Below are 12081 nucleotides of genomic sequence, written 5' to 3' on the forward strand. Positions count from 1 at the left end.
GAAACTCTAAAATTATAGTTAAATACAAAATTATATAAAAGAATATTTTAAAAATATGTAAATGTATAAATTTATGTTTTCGACAGAGAAGATGAATGAGAAATAATTACTGACTTTTTCTCATAGTACAAGAACTGAGGGACATCAAATGAAATGATCAGGTGACAAGTTAAACAAAAATAAATACTTCACAAGCTGTTCTTAAGTTGTGGAATTCATTGCCACAGCATGCTGCAAAGGGCGTTGAGAAAGCTCATAGTACAAGTTTGCTCAAAAAGGAATCAGAAAAGTGATTGGAAATAAAGCCTACCAAGACCATTAGACAGAAAGGTATAGTTACATCTGTTCTTGAAAATTCCTAAACATTGTCATTCTTATTTTGCTTCCTTCCCTCTTGGTGGGACTCCTTTTCTTTTCCTCTTCCCCTCTTGAAGGACATCATTCCTATTGTAACCCTCCCATGTCCTTCACCTCTTTCATAGGAATTCCTGGGTATTGATTTGTCTAAAACTATATCTTGATGAGACTTATACTTCTAGTGCATAAGTCTTCTGAAACATCAACTGGTTTTCCTAAGGTTTCATCCCTTTTTAGCATTTGTACGCTGCTGAGAATACCTCTAGGGATGAAGAAATGTGACTATCTCTTCCAGCTTCATAATATCATGCCTACATCTCACAGACTTTCTTGTGGTAGCAGAGATCAATATGAAAACAAAAATAGGAGAAAGAGATAAGAGATGGATGGGTGCACTCTACATTCAGCATTGATCAAAGGAATGAGTTTTGCTTCTGAGTTAATGCAGAAAAGGTAGGACAGTGAGGGAGATATCTGAAATCCTGACCAGAAGAGCTTTTATGGGAGCAAGGCTCCGTGCTCATGCCAGAGAGGGATGCTTCTGATGGAAGGCACAAAAATATGGCCCACCATCTGTCTGGTGACAGGACATCCATGTGACAAAGGAGTGTGGCATCTGGCACTCTCTGTCAAGCAGCCTGATACACCCATCACCCAGTGGCAGCACTGATCTCTGAATTAACAGGATGGGTGTGCACCAGACACCCCGAGCCAGCTGTCACTGTTGGAACTACTCATCCAGCCAGCAGCTGGCTCTCAGCTGTGCCTGAAGTGTCTTTCTGAGAGAATGTGGCAGAGCCTTTGTGAAGGAAAAAGGGGCACAGATAAGGTGGATTTTGTCAGTGTCTCATGGGATCCAGGCTGCAAGCATGTATTTTTGTGCTGCTTCCCATTCTGCACACCAGGCAGAGGAGAGCACTGACAAATGGAGGCTTCCCCAACACACTCAGTATAAATCTTACAGCCAGATAAGGCTAATAGGGCTGAATATTATTGAATCACTGTTACTACCCCAGATTATCTGGCCTACCCTATTGATTGATCTCAGTACCTGCTGCAAACACATATCCTCATGAACAAGCAATCATTTACTGACATGGCAAATTATAAACACATTTAAGTGATTAAGAAATAGGCAGATTTTCCTTAATATATGAGTACATCCGTGCCAGATTCTTTTTGATGGTGCTCTGAGACAGATTAAGAGCAGTGGCCATAATCTAAATCACAAGAAGTTTCAATTTAAAATGAAGAAGAAGTTCTTTACATTGAGGGTAGCAGAGCACTGGAACAGATTGCCCAGGGAGATTGTGGAGTCTCTCTCTCTGCAGATATTCAAAACCCACCTGGATCTGTTCCTGTGTCACCTGCTTGAGGTGACCATGCCTTGGCAGAAGGGTTAGACTGGATGATCTCCAGAGCTCCTTTCCATCCCTAACTGGAATCACTATTCTGTGATTCCATGATTTTCCACAATTACAGAAATTCATTAGTACGCCCTTATTCCTAAAGAAGTGCATATATACAGTCAGCTATTTTGCAATAGTCTTTACTTACTATTTTCTCTCAGTAGAATCAATGTCTCTTTACTTAAACCACCAGACAAAAGGTGCTCAGTACCGAACACATCTGTTTAACAAGCTTTGTAAGATAAATCTTGCAGAATACATATTTGGAAGCACATTTTCAAGACAGCTAAATGCTCAAGTTTTTCTTTTAGATTTCAGTGTGCTTTTGTGTATTTCAAGATCAAGGAGATTTATGGGATTTGAGCTTGCTGAACTAGAAGAAAGGGGAGAGTGTTACAGCCAACAGCTGACAATTTGACCTCTGCTCATCTTTGTAGAGTCTCTGCTTGGAAAAAAAGGAGTTGAAATTAAACAAAGATGGTTTAAAAGTAGAAATCCAGCTACTTTCATCATACAGTATATTTGGGGCTATGAAATGACTGAACATTCAAAAATAAGCCTAGTAAGTGTCCTTGGAAAATAATTATATCAAATTATTAATATACATTAAATAAATTGGTTTGACTTGTACTGCAGCTGCCTGCAGCAAATACCTACTTTACTAAGAAGTTCAAGGCTCCAGAGTAATATAATTTACATACCAGTCTTTAAGTACTGCTAAGACTAATTGTCTTTGGGAGAGGGGTGTAATACTCAGTGTGTTCCTGAGGCATCACCTTGTTAGTAGGTGCTGAAGTAGTTGAAGATATCCAGGAAGCAAAAGTGGATGGGAAGATTTCCTGGAGAAGACAGTTGTCAGACACCTAGTAGCAGTAACTGAGGATGGGAAGAAGTTTTGAACAAGATTTTGCCTTCTTTCTAGAAGGCAAAGACATGGGTTACATAGGAAAATGGAGCCCCAGGAATGACAGGTACAGAGTTACCCAGGGACATTGCTTGGTGTGTCAATGGCTGTTCAGACCATGCCTGGAATTGCAGTACAGCTTGAGAAGGAAGGCTGAGTTGACAGAGCAGCATGATTTCCCCTCTTTAATGAGTAAGGAATCACAGTCAAAAGAGAATGTTCCCTCTGCAATTGTAGCAATTCACTAATAAGGATGACCAGAGGGGAAATCAAGCCATGCAACTTTTTTTTAAGAGTAATTACTATAAATCCAAAAACCTACAAGATATTTTTTGTTCATATAAGTCAGTCAGTTCCTGATTCCTCATTGCTTCACAAACACACACCAGGGAGTGTTATTAATTTGTGATTTTTTTTCTATATTTTGAGCATGGCAGGGGGAAGAGGATTAAAAAAAAAAAAAACAACAAAACCAAAGAGAAAAAGCAAGCCACCACAGGAAAAGACTCCTAAAATCAAATGTCCTACCAGGGAAACCTTACAAGGAAGATGAAGTCCATGAGCCTATTTTTAGCTAAAAAATCCCCACTGGTCCTGATGAGACAGATGGACCAAATGGGAGACAAACCAATTCAGGGCTGTGTGTAAAGGAAATGCAGGGGACCAGTGTGGGTCCTCAGTCTTCAGTCAGCAAAGAAACCTCTCATCTATGAAAGCACATTTCTCAGACAATAGTTGTGCAAAATGGAGACCATGAAGGAAAATGCAACTGTTGTATAAATCAGGAGAATAACACCATATTTCCTTAAGCTGTTTGTGCAATCTCCTCCAGGGACTTATCTCACACATAAAACATTTTGAAAAGGCAGGTGGCCCAAGTGAGGAAAAGTTAAGCAGACATTGTGGTGCACAAATGAACAGTTTGACAGCAAGCAGCTGCAGTATTTTGTGTAATATCTATCTTAAGCTTCAATAACTCATCTGGCATTCAGAAGTCTTTCTCTTTTATACTAGACTCCATGTTACAGACTAACTTTGAAAAAGTAATAATTAAGTACCTGTCAAATATCACTGTCTCTCAAAAATTTAGTAAACCCTTTACTCACTGTGGTTTTTCATCTGCTTCATGAAATTAAGCAGACTAGGACATGACACATGAAGCACAGATAGATTTATAGTGTTAGCTGAATTTCCATGAACATTCTGCTGCTTTCAGCAGACATAGCCTTGCAAAAAAAACCAAAAAAACAACTCAGTAAAACTGTGCTCACCTAGCAGAATTTTTTTCTGCATATATATAAAAAAGAACATGAAAAAAGCTGTGTGTTCGTTGTCCCTTTTTGGAGAAAGCAGACAATGGGGAAGGCTGATACCCTGATGTCATAGATGCCTATTCCAATCCAGGCCAATGTGTTCTGCCTGATTTTTGTAGATTTCTGATAGCTGGACAATGCTCTGATGGAAAAATCATGGTAAATCTCTAGACAAACTACAGCTTGAGTGTTTGACCAGTGACAGAATAAGCACAAAGACAGAATTGATCTCTTCAAGTAGTCTCTGATGATTTAAGAAGAGCAATCCCCAAGCTAAGCACTAGAAGACTTTCCAAAGGCCTGAGAAATGGACTGCTCTGCCATGAAGCCTCAGTGAGCAGGAAGTAGCTTCCCAGTGTGGGACAATGAGCTGCAATAAACTGAGAAACAAGCAGAAACAGTGGCTTTACAGCTCTTATATTGGATTTGACCTCTAGGTTGTTACTGTCAGGAAGAAGACAATGCAGCAGCAGGGGCATTGCCAGCAGCTCTCTGCAATGGTGATCCATTCATTGGTCCACCAGGTAGCAATGGCATGACACACATGGAAGGGCAGCTTTCATGACACACATGGAAGGGCAGTCTTCTGGCTCAAGGTTGCTGCATCTGTTCACCAACACTGCTTTAATGCCTCTTGGACCATATAATTTCTGTGCTAAAAAAAGGGCTCAAATAGGATTCCATCCCATAACAGTGCTCTGACATTTTCTTAAGTCAGTTGTAACAGGCTTTTTAAGTAAAATGTTACGCTTCTTTTGAAATGTAATCAACCCAACACAAAACAAGGTCGCCGAATGATGAAAAAATATGGGAGTATGTCAGGGCATGCCCATCTGAATGAAAGTAACAGTCATTAACCAAACTGCCTAAGCTACAATAACAACAAAGGGAGAATGTAAATCTGACGTAAAACCCAATTGTATTATTTCTTTTGGTTTTTTAAAATTAGTTTCAGCATTACTTAGTGGGAACTTCTGAAAATGCATTTCAACTAATAATTTTCTCCATCATGCAGTACCAAAAAATCTGATTTTTATCTTGACAACACTCTTTGGAAATATTCCTCTTTTGAATCCTGACTGCATATTTGGAGAAAAACTGGCATGCAAATAAAGCCATTTCTGACAGAAGTTCACAAATATTTTTTCCAGATGTCTTTTAAATATCCTATTTCTAACAACATTGCAAGCTATTTAGAGACCTCAGCTCCTGGAATTGGTAGTTTTCAGTGGTGCATCTCAGAACAGAAATTTCGAGTGTGCTGAGCCAGCAGCCAGTTCCATGCCCTGAAAGGACCACCTGATGGGCCAAATCCTGAGAGCTGGGAAGTGTTTGTACATTTCATTCACTGCTGCAGCTGTTCAATTACCCTCAAGAGCAAAACCCACTTATTTTGTGATGGTTGAATATTCAGCCTTTGCTTGGAAAAAGAAATTATCTCCCATGGGGGGGCAGATGTCAAACAGAAGGTTTTTTTGAGATTAACAATTATTTTTATTAATGAAAATAATCTGTCACTCTTCTTCCCTGCTCCCTTTTACATTTTCAGTTTTGCCCTCTTTTACGATCAAAGTTTGACTTCTGAAATACTTCTTTTGCTACAGCTAATTGAGACCTGATCTATTTCATGTTTGCACTGATTGAACAGAGTGGGTAAACTCTCCTAATTTAGTGGTGACTAACAGACATCTGCCACAGTCTATGACTAACATTACTCTGTTTTTGTGGGAAGATGTGATTCCATTTCAGATCCTTAAGCGATTCAAATCATCCTATAGAGATGATATTTTGACTTTTCAGTCTTTTTTTTTCCACTCCAGAAAGAAACTGAATCCCTTAAAAAAAGTGATGAAGGGAGTTGCTTTTAACCAAAACTTAAATGAATCTATTTAGTGTCTGATGAAATGCAACAGAGCATGAGTCTAAACTCACTTTGCTAACTGTACTGCTTTGCAAGGACTACCTATTTCAATAGGATTAAAATTGTCTAACAAATTACTAGAACAAAAAAAAAGGAAAGAAACCATCTCTTATGAGAAGGTTTAGCATAAGTTATTGATGGGTTGGAGCCTATTTAGATAAAGCTAATCAATGCATCTTGGCAACTGCCAGATGGGGTACTGTATTTCCTGGTGGTTTTAAAAGGCATTTTAGAAAAACCTGCTAGAAATCAGAATGCACTTCCCCATAGAAAAATAAAGTGATGGTAGATAATAAACAACTTGAGGAACTGGTTTTGGGCACTATAGCTCATCTACCTACTCATGGGTTATGTTTTCTGTCTCCAATAAGAGGTCTTCAAAATGTTATTGCAGATTTGGGGCCTCTTTTCAATAACATGGCATCCTAATTTTATTATATTATTATTCTAAACATTAATGTATTAACAACAACAACAACAACAACAACGACAACAATAATAATAATAATAATAATAATAATAATAATAATAATGTAATTTAAAATTAAACATCAATTATTAAATATTCATTGTAGAAGATGAATGTTTGCACTATTTAACGATTTTACCACTTCTGTGTTGGAAAAGTAAATTAACAAGCTGATGCTCAGAAAGAATGAGCTCATTCTGCAGCTGAAGAACCCTCTAGTCTGAGCTGCAATGACAGTGTAATCTGTGGAGGAACTAGACAGAATACAGCTGTACCCATGCACCCAGGCAGGCACCTGACTTGGCACCTGAGGCATCCTTCAAGAAAAATCTCAAGAAAGCAAACTGGGGAATCTGCAGACCAGTGGTGATAAAGCAAGGGTGGCCATGGCAAAGCAAATACTATGCATAACAGCAAACTAGGAACCAGCCTGGCTGGGATCCCATTTTCTGATCACTTCCTTCATGTGTTTCCACAACATGGCTTTCCCTGAAAATCCTATTATGTTTTTACTGAGCAAATGAACAAATACAGGATAGGATTTGAAATTATAATTTGCAGCAAACAGGGTTGTAGATGGTAGAAATTCAGGTAACGTTGCATGTGTGATTTGCATGATAAGGAGTGTTCTCTCAGACCTGACTGTGAGCTGTAGGTCGCAAGGAGCTAAGTTCCTGTCACTAACTTTGGGCATCAAGCCCTGCAAACTTCATAATCCTGTAGCGTGCTTTAATAGAATTAACTAGCTAAACAGAGAGCCTCCAGATGGTTCCACACTACCAGTCCCAGGGGCTTTCTAGGTTTAGCTCCCATGATGATCAAAAGTTAAACCTGATCTGCACTGCAGGGGGATGCAGGCTGTTGTAGAGCATTGGCTTAAGGACTGCAGCCTTTAACAGGGCTCCCCTGAGGCTCTGCCTGACTGTGCATGGGGTCAGCCCTTCCAACAGTGCATTTCAAAACTGCATGGTTTTCAGTGGAAAAGCAGGTGTAGCCCTACAGCACTCTGATTTTTGAGTGACAGCACTGCTCTGCTCTGGCCTACTGCATTTAGCTTCTCCCACACCCCCACCACAGAGGAAGGAAGAGTTTTTGCAGACCATTGCAGAACACCCTATGGACCCTCCATAAATTATTGATTAAACTGCTGATTTTCCATGCATGCATGAACCACACACCTTATCTATCCCTTTGGAGCTTAGGTGAGTCCTGTTCATAGTACAGCTTTTGCTAAAAATATACTGGGCATGCACAAAAATGTGGTTTCCAAAGGCTTTTTATCTCAAAATCAAATTTTTTTCATCACTGAAGCACTGAAATTTCTCTCCTAAATTTTAAATTTCAGTGCACTTTTGCTTCAGTATTAGAAGAGTCAAAAACCATCTCTCCCTCTCATACTATAAGAAAAAAACATACTTGTTCCATTTCTCTCATGTGACAACAGCAGCTTGCTTTATTCCTTTATTCCTTTATTTGGGTCAACGCCATACTTGGGAAATGTTAAACATCAATCCAAGAAATACAGGGTTCAAACAACACAAAGCAATCGGAAAACAGAAAGCAAAAAAGAAATACTTAGACAAGCATTTTATTGTATTCATCATGCCATGTGCTGTAAATACTTAATGAATCTAAAAGAATAAAACCACAACCCACATGTATTAGGAGTGTTGCTTCCAACAGGAGAGTTGCAGGGTGGATGAGAAAGAGCTCCACAACAGCCTGCATGGAGCAGCGGATTTCACAGGGCAGGACAGTGGCAGATCAATCCCTATTGAGCTGCTTTTTCCTGTGCCATGCAGCAAGACATGGAACAGAAGCCTTTGTGGAGGGTGTGCAGAGCGCTGTAACAGGACAGGCTGTGGTCATAGAGATTTCTTCCCTGCAAAGCAGGGACACCAAATGGCCGTGTACTTGAGAACCAGACTAATCCATGATCTCTGCCAGGGATGGGACACTCCCTCCCTATCCTCTTCTCAGGGGCTTGGGTGGAAACAATCCACTGGCTCCAATTCATTATTGTTTTCAGTCTTGATGTAGCTTTTTCCCCAAGTTTTTCTGTTCCTCTGAGGCCATGCAATAACGGAAGAGGGAACTGAAGCCTATTGGCCTCACCCTGGTTAAGCAACTCGACTCTGACTCTACAGACTTCTTTTAGTGGGTGTTGAGATGGAAGACAGTTTGAAATTCAGATTACAGGCTGCACTTTCAGAACAAGGGATTAAAAAAGAAAAATTTTGTAATCTGATTATATATTATTCCATCTTGGTGTATTTGTGTTATAAAAGGACCAGGCACACACAAGCGCTTGGTGAAATCAGTAGGAAGTGAGGAAGCTTGGGTAGGAGATAGAAATGTCAATATTCTTTTGGATCTAGGCCATGGTTTGAGAGTGTAAATACGGTGGAAGATGGCACAAGCCCCTTCCTCAAAGAGTTAACTATGAAAAATAAGTTACTGAGAACTGAGAAACACAAGATTTCCCACTATCATAGTCTTAACCATGAAGATTGTCAGGGTCAGAAGGAGTGTGCAGAAGGAGTCTTTGCTGTTGCAATAAAACCAGAAAACTTCAAGGAAAATAACACCAAACATTTTCTCTGTAGACAAATTAAAAGTGGATCCACAGGTTGCCATGGCTACAAAAGTCCATTTACTCCAGTAGTGTTTTCTAGCAGCTAAACACAAGTTTAAGTGATTCGGGAGAAAACACAGCTATGTTTATAATGTTCCATTAGGTTTATATAATTAGATCTTTCAACTGCAAACCACCCCTGGTGATGGTTTTCTTGACTGTTCATAAATACCCAGTGGACTTATGTAACCATTTTTAGAATCATCCATCATATCTCTGTGCCTCTGCAATCATTTGGGATCAAATGACTACTACCATGTCATACATGGCAATTTTCACAATCCAGAATACTCATTTTGGGTTACAGTAATCCAATCAGCAGCTTCTGTGGATTCTCAGAGGGGTACATATGAAAAGCTGTCTTAGACCATAAGGCAAGCCAAAACCTTAGGCATGCAGCCCTGTGTGGGAGCCTTTATAATCCTGCCTGAGAAAAGTAATCTTCCCATGCATGCATGAGAGACTAAAGCAGTTTCTCTGCTTGTGGGACAGGCAGAAGAGGGACTTGTCATTGTATAGGCTATGCTGAAAGAGGGGAAATTTCCATCAACAAAACCTGCATGTGTTTGCATGGCAGCAGACTCCATCATTAAAATGTCATGTTGGATTGGTAGATTAAAGAGTTAGTCCCACCTCTCTCCATCAATGCAGTGGTCTCCTCCCAGAGCTCTTGTGTACATCACTCTCTTAAAAAATGAAAATTGAAGTTTTGGCCATGAGGTGGGAAGGTTCTGGCAGTGTGCATCAGGCAGCTGGGATGGAAGCCTGTTTTTGGCGCAAAGCATGCATGAGTTGGGAGACATTGTCCTTGCTGCAACCAGCAGCTAGAGAGGGCTGTGTGGGTTTCTTTGGTCTCTGGACAGTTCCCATCTGTTCTTTTACTGGGAGCCCATTCTGAAAAACCTTCTCTTTCTGTCCTGGGCTTTGGAGCAGTCCTTCCAGCTGTTGTGTTTCACAAAAAAGAATCAGCAGATCTGAAGATATTTGACATTTGAGACATGGATGGTGTCCATCCATGGACACTTCCATAGAACCTGGATGCCAAGGTGAATTCTACATCACCTAAATGGACACCTCCATTCTTGTAAAAATCAAAAGTTTCTTTCAATGTCCCTACTACAAAGAACATGTCAACATATTTAAAGTGGCTTTTTTCAGTCTTAAAAACCATTGTGTGAGAAGTTCAACAAAGGCCATCCCTAATTTTTTTGTTTTGTGAGAACAGCTATAAAACAGACAACATTTGTGAAGAAGAGTCTGTGGCTTTCTACATGCCAACCAAGCAAAGAGGATTCATAAGGTTCAAGATAGTCACTCATCATTACCAGCAAGAAAGATTCTTATGATATCCAATCATGCCTTCCCATCACAGTATTCTGAAGACACAGGGTGGCATGGATCAAGTAAAAAGATAGCTTGGCCTACAGAGCTATGATTTCTGGTGACCAGTGAGATGAAATTAAGACAGTGCAATGCTCAAGTCACAGGCTAAGTTGGCTGAGTTTGCAATTAAAAAAAGTTTGTATATAAACTTACAGATTTTTTTAATATAATCAGTAAGACAGTTTTGACATTTTTGAAAGTAGAAATGCAACTTAAATCTCATCCCTCAAAATACACTGGGCCTTCCTGTTTACCTAAGGAGGCAGAAGATGGATTTTTTTCTCTGGATTTGCCTGTATACATTATATAGAACTTTAAAGTTTTAATGAAGCTATTGCAACTTTAAAATATCTGAAGAGAACATAAGGTTGGTCTTTTAAATACCTACACATTCCAGCTTTTATAATTTTTCATGTTGTGCTAGAGTCCTTGAGAATCATCAGAAGGTCACTAATCTTCCTTTCCTAAAGACAGAAACATTCAGTGTTATAAAATTTGTTAAATCTGCAGCACTAACAGATCTTCAGACCAACCTGCACTGAAATTTTGCATCAAAAATTGCAAATAATAAGCTGCACAAAACCCCTCCACCCCCCTGAATCTGATTACTGTTTATTTTGAAAGCAGTGCTGTGAGAGAGTAGGCTCAATAGCTGCTATTGCTGTTGACAAGGACTGTCGTCCTAATAAGTGTTTGTACAGTAACCAGCACAGTGGGATGCCCAATAGCAAATAATAAACCTTGATCAGGGATTTCAAACATTCCTGTAACATCAGAGAGACCATTCTGACTTCTGCACAACCAGGGGCATAAGCTGCTGTAAGAAATCCTTAGATTACTCCAAGGATGTTTCGGAATCATGTTTAACTAACCCAGTCAGGGCATGAGTGTTTTCACTTCTCTCGTTTTTCTTGTGCCATGATATTGCTTTTAAATCGGTGGCGATTTTGGAAGAATGGTTACTTCACTCTGTGCTCACTTGAGAAACCAAAGTATGCACTGGAGGCACTGAGCCCGACACCGGCAGAGAGCTGGACAGGCATGTGTGTGTCCCCTAAGGCCAGTCAGAGTCTGCACGGAGCCCCAGCCGGGTGGTAGGGCCGGCCAGGTGCCAGGTGCCCCACAGCCCGCGCTCCAGCACCTTCCCCACTTTCCTTCACGGGCTGCCCCAGCGCTGGAGCTGTGTGTCCTGCTTTGGGGCAGCGACATGACGGTCCCCACTGCTCACGCTGCCCTGCATGACGAGCTGTGTGGCCCCGGCCAGGCTGTCGGGGCTCGTATGCAGCGGGTTAACACCTCGGCGCTCTTCTCCAGCTCTCTCGGAGCCCTTCTCCGTGTCCCCGCACGGCAGGCGCTACTGAGAGACCCGCAGGCACCGAGGCCAGCGCTCCTGCCTCTGTCCTGCGCCGCTTCAGCACCGCGGCGGCGAACAGCTCCGGCCAGGATCGGGGGCCGGGATCGGGGGCCGGGATCGGGGGCCGGGACCAGAGGCCGGGATGGGGGCCGGCACCAAGAGCCAGGATCGGGGCCAGAACGGGGAGCTGGAGCGGCGCCGGGCTTAGAGACCCCCTCCCGGCGTCGGGGCGCAGCGACGGTCCCGCGGCAGCCGGCGCTGTGGTTTTAAATGGGCGGAGCGGAGGCGGGCGGGGGGCGGGCGGGAGGCGGCCCGCGCTGGCCCGCGGCGCCCATA

Source organism: Molothrus aeneus, chromosome 3, assembly GCF_037042795.1.
Source record: "Molothrus aeneus isolate 106 chromosome 3, BPBGC_Maene_1.0, whole genome shotgun sequence".
NCBI classification, from domain to species: domain Eukaryota; kingdom Metazoa; phylum Chordata; class Aves; order Passeriformes; family Icteridae; genus Molothrus; species Molothrus aeneus.